Consider the following 6,000-nt stretch of genomic DNA (forward strand, 5'->3'; position numbering starts at 1 on the left):
TCATGTGACAAGGTGTTTTACAATCGCACCATTAAAAGCTATTGAGAGAGCATGGGCCATATAAGCTAGCAAGGGGAAGGTAAGCAGCAGCAGCCAACGTAGGCGGCATGCTCTCTCTTCTCTCCTGACGCAGCACTGAAAACAAGGCATTCCTCGCTGCAAGGAGTGCTGCTGCCCTAAGACAATGTTGTTCTTTAATTAAACTATCTCTGCCGTGCCGTGTAGAAGCGCGGGGGAGAAGGCACATACATGGTAACCTTGGGCGAACGGTGGAAAACAATGCATCGTCAAATATTGTGAGGCGAAGTGTAGGCTTTTTGTGTGGTAGTGTGTGTGTGTGTGCGCATTCATAATGTGCGTGTGTGTGTCTACTTTCCAGACTGATCGCCAATTAAAACAACCCGCGGCTCAGTCATAACATGAAACTGACTCCTTGCAATCACAGTTATGAATCAACCATCAGAGCTCATTACAGGAATCAGGTGATCAGCCTCTGAAGCAGCTTCGACTTACAAGATTAAAACCTGGAACTGAAGATTAAACATTGTGCAGCACCGAAGTCTTATATAACAAATAACAAAGACATACTGTATATGCATTATTATGGAGAGCCTGCATGGGTGCTGCAGAGATCAAGATAAGCTTAAACCAATACACAAGGGATTTTTAGATATTTCAGTTAATGTGTTACTTGTGCTGTGTAGCGCAGGTGTTTGTTTAAAACTATTTACTGTATGCAAATATAAACATTTGGGCACAACAAAAATAATGTTATAATAAGCTACTTTTACCTCAACCAGTATTCATTTCTTTGCACTACTTGTACTGTTTACAGCAGGGCTGCCCGCAGGCCAAAGTTTGATTTGGCCCACCAAATGTTTCGAGTGGAAAGAAAATAAACATTTATTCAGCAAGTTATTATATTACTTGATGTGTATGCTGGTTTATTTTTTATGAGGTGAAAATTCTCTGTAATTTGTAGGATACATACAGTAATTATTCATTACTTTTATAATCTGAGAATAGCAGGCAGAGTGACACTTTGCACGGGCTGTCAGTCAATTAAGGAGGGTTGGTATCCTGACACCATTTTGCATCTTCACAATACAAAAGCGGTTTGCTTTTGGCCTGTGGCCCACTGTCAAGTTTTAAGTGTTGGGGAAAAAGCTAGGGCACCCCTGAGTTTACAGCTAGGGAAATAGTTCAGTTGTATGCAGATTTTTATGGCGTATATGCTACTTTCATGGTGATTTAAGCAGTGGTGGAAAGACCACTCAAGTATGAGTAAAGTTACATTACTGAAATATTGCTCAATTTTATGTAAAGTAAAAGTACCAAGTATTCTTCTCAAATGGTACTCAGAGTATTAGTTATTTTGCAACTGATGGTTTTTAATGCATTATCAATAGCAGACATCCAATCAAAGAGGTTTCTGTTTTTCCAGATCTTCAGTCTAAATTACTCCCAACTCCTGCTACAAACCTACACCTGCTGCAAAGTTGTTGTTTTTTTTTTTATCCATATATCATCGGCCTGTTTGTGGCCGCATAGCCTTATTAAAAATGTGGATGAAAGGTTTAATTCAAATTGTACTCAGTACTCAATTATGATCTTTAAAGTAACTAGGTAGATTACATAGTGTAATGCATATTTAAGTTAAATTACAGACTTGAAAAAAATATTCAAAAAAGGAGCCAAAAAAATGACTTAATTACAGTAATTTAAGTAGATGTAATTAGTTACTCCCACCCATGGATTTTAGGACATATAAACCTACTTTTTATTTTCACAAACTATTGTACCACACAGTTTTATTTATTTTTTTTACCATCCTGGTACTTATTTATCCAGTTTTTCCTTACTGTATCTCTATTTCTGTGTAAGTAGGCTTCACAAAGAACAACATAAAACTGCAGTCAAATTTAAATTATTATATTAAATATAATAATACATAATTTCAAAATAAAGCCTTTGATATCATTTTTGTCAAATTACTTGATAAATCTTCATTCAGCCCATAAATATGCACTGCTTACTAAATACACATGATCAAGTTCCTCTTGAAGAAATTAATTTAATAAGTATCTTTAATCGATCAGGCTTGTTATCTACTGGTATTAAATACTGTTAATGGCTAAAATATCGCAGTAACGCGTACAATGTGCTAGATATAGAGTTTAAATCACATTATTCATTATCTGTCTGAATTCATTGCGACTTTTAGTGGGAGGCTGCTTCAGGGTGACCGTCTGACACAGTGCAGTAACGTGACCCGTCTGTGTTTCCTCTCAGCTCGACTGTAGCGGTGGGTCAGACCGACTACTGCTGAGATTTGAGAGGAATAATTCCGCTATCTCCGTGTTGATCCGCGTCCTGCGGTTTCGCCCGGCCGGCCTCAGGCATCTGCTGCCTGACAGAAAGTTGGCACACAGAGCGCGGTGCGATTTCACCTGAGGAGCACTGACTACAAAAAAAAGGGGTGAGGGCAAAGCATCGCCACTAAAGTGAAGCTCACAGACCGATATTAATAATGCTGCTACTGCTCGTTCAACCGGGGTCGACCTGCTGTTATTGCTGCTGCAGCTCAGCTGATTTAGGAGGCTGCTGTCCCGGTATTTCAGCCTGCAGTCGCTAGGAGGAGGTGTGAGTGAGGACAGAGGAGCCAGAACTGCAAACTCAGCTTCGGTGAAATCGTTAAAGACTATACCAAGAACCGAAAGTGAAGGGAAAAAAATGACCTCATGAATAAGCGCATTGATTAAAAAAAAAAAAAAAAAAAAAAAAAGACTGACAAATAACAAGTGGATCAGGAAAAACTGTCAGCTAGAGAGAGAGAGAGAGAGAGAGAGAGAGAGAGAGGGAGGAGTACAAATATATATATTTAAATTCTTCAATTATATTCAATTATAAAAGATTATAATTGAATCTCACCTTTGGCCTCTTCAGGGTTCAACCAGTGAGAAACTATGTGCAAAATATGGAGAGTGGATTTTATTTATAAAAAAAAAAAGGAGGGGGGTGGGGGAGAAAATGTCGTTTAGGATTCAAGATTTTCCATTTGGCCGCCTGAAAGAGACTTAACGCCAATTGTCCTGCTGGTCATCTCACTCGATAGGATGGAAATGCGGAGGTCTGTGGGGCCTGGTGCGGGAAAGCCATTGATTTGAGATGAATACAGTGGCTACTCTCAGGCCCTTCACGGTTATTAGGACTAATAGAGAAACATAAAATAGTGAGAGAGAGGAGCAGGGATCCGCACAAATGCTCTAAATAGCTGGCTACTCCACAGGCCTCTCGGAGAGTTTGGCTTGCAATTTGCATTCCTTTGTGTGACAACTTGTAATCCTCCCCTCAGCATGCCAAGAAACACACAACAGATTTATTGTCCCAGTCAACAAATCGTTTAAGTCATCCCAAACCTATTACAGCCTAATGCACAGGGAGCCCCCCCCACCACCACCCTCCGTCCCTCCACCTCCTCAGTCACCCCCACGCATGCACCGCCTCGTCTCAGCCACCGGAGGCTCGCAAACAGAGCCTTGTGCGCGGCCGGGGCCCCACGGCTCCTGCGCTTTGTTGGCCCTCCAGGTCCATTCAGACTCGATGCACTTCTGGAGCTTTATAGCAGCTTGGGAGGTTGAGAGGGACAGAAACCGAGCAGGGGTTTGAGGCTCAGACTGTTTGGTGTCGGGACAGCGGAGCTAAACGCAGACTACGACCGCTGCGGGGCCACACAGGCTGCCATGCGCGGAGATTTCACGCATTTGAAGCGCAACGCACGATTATTGCTTTGGAATAATTTTAAATCAGCAACATACTGTTTTTTTTTTTCTTATTAAATATATATACATCACACAAAACAGACATTCAATCGAGGCCGGGGAGTAATTTTCTATTTGTAAAAAAAAAACAACCATCTGTTGGATATAAAATATCATCTAAATCTACTGTTAGTCTTCTTTGTCATCGTCGTTGTTTATTTTTTCATTCTTGCGACCATTTTCCATCATCTTAAGTAAATAATCACGCCTCATATTGTTCTTAAGCACGATGACCTAAGCATGACAGCTGCTTTAGTCCTGTTATTACATGTGATGGAGAGCGACCACATCCTCACGTGCCTGCAGGAAAAACCATAACAACACAGTATTTTTGCTCGTCTGGGACTGACTGCTGTTTGTTTGTTGTGTCTGTGTGTGTGTGTGTGTCTGTGTGTGTGCGTGTGTGGCATCATCCAAAAGCCCGTGAATGAAACTGCATTGGGTTGATATGAATTGAATTGGGAGTAAAAAGGCAGATAATGAAAGAGTGAGGGGAGCGAGTGAAAGAGAGACTGCAGCCCATCTGTGTGTCTCGGCCCCTGCACCGCAGGACTCAAACGGCGGGGTCAGCCCGGAGAGGGAGAGAGAGGGGGAGAGAAGAGAGGGGGGTGAAGATCTCTCCCCCACCAGTCATCTTCCCACAAACACAACGGCCCTTTGATTCGTTTGTTTGGACACACACATTCATGTCTAATTGTTGTTTTTCCTTTTTAGTGTACCCCACAAGGCGCACATGCATCATGCAGGACAGGCTGCGCATATGGCATCGGTACTCCTCGGAAACCACACTAAACAGCGCAGCGCAGGGTCGGCGTTTCCCATTGCATGCAGAGCAGCAGGCTCCGGCTTGCGGCCCCAAACAAGCGTCATTCTCCCTCTCTCTCTCTCTCTCTCTCTCTCTCTCTCTCTCTCTCTTTCTCTCTCTCTCTCTTTCTCTCTCTATGGAGATCAACACAGCTATAATTATAACGGAAGTCAGTGTCCGTTTTAGCATCAATGAGGAGGAGATCCGAAAATGTGTGTGATGCATCCGAACAAGTCGCTTGAGTCACGCATTTGTCATGGAGATTGTTTAGTAAAAAAAAAAGAAGAAAGAAAGAAAGAAAGAAAGAAAGAAATTATGGCAAAAGTAGTTGATTTCGTTTTTATGCCTGCATATAGACTCATTGTGATTTGTTTTGCGCAAAATTAGGGCAATTTTCTTGACATCAATGACAAAAAGGTTGTTTCTGGGGGGAGAAAACAAGTAAGATTCAATCCTAAACCAAGTGAGCATCATCACACTTTGATTTTCACTCGCGAAAAGTTTCGGGGGTTTGATGCCATTATTCTGATCCACATGAGGACCTGCGGGGTAAATGACAGACTTTAACTGTCTGGGCTGCACAGACCAGCCGCCCCTCACTCATTTATCACAACTTCACTCCCGCACTCGCTATTTCTCCTGCCAGCAAAGCCTCGTCTGACTGTTTAAAACCCATTCTCAATGTCCGACAGACGCCAGATTTCATTCTTTTTGTTCTTCCCTAATCCGTCTCTATCCTTATTTAAACATAATTTATTGTTGCTACATTATGCAGGTGTATGACGGGGTTAAGAAAACAATTGTCAGTCGTTGTAGCGAGCGCACAACAGCATGAAAGATGCACCATGCAGTCAAAGCTGAAACACATGTTCTCTATTTCCATACAGTCCCTGATGCTGCTGTGATTCATGGACCAACTCCTGGGCCACCAAATAACATCATCCATTACATAATACCCAAAGACTAGAAAAAAAATCCTAATTTTATTAATATAATTTGCTGCAGATAATTGATTTGAATAGTAAAAATCAGACCCAAAAGGTATGAGTAGGATATTTATTTATTTAAAATATATTTATTATTTAATTAAATAATTTATAAGGTTAAGAATTTACTCATCAAAACTGTGCTAACAAACAAAATAAATTAGCTTAAGAAAGGGCTCAAAAATATCAATAATAATAACTACAACATTTTGGTCATAAATGCATTTTTTCCATTATTTTTGCCACGGTTATTAAAAAAATCAGTACCCAAAGAGGAGAAAAAAATCCCTTACAGCTAACACATTTTACAAATGTTACATCAAACAGTATGAGCTGCATGTGAGTACAGCTGAAGTCCAAGTGGTGTGCTGGCATTAATTTATTTTGT

This window comes from Pagrus major, chromosome 11 (genome assembly GCF_040436345.1).
Source record: "Pagrus major chromosome 11, Pma_NU_1.0".
Classification (NCBI taxonomy): Eukaryota; Metazoa; Chordata; class Actinopteri; order Spariformes; family Sparidae; genus Pagrus; species Pagrus major.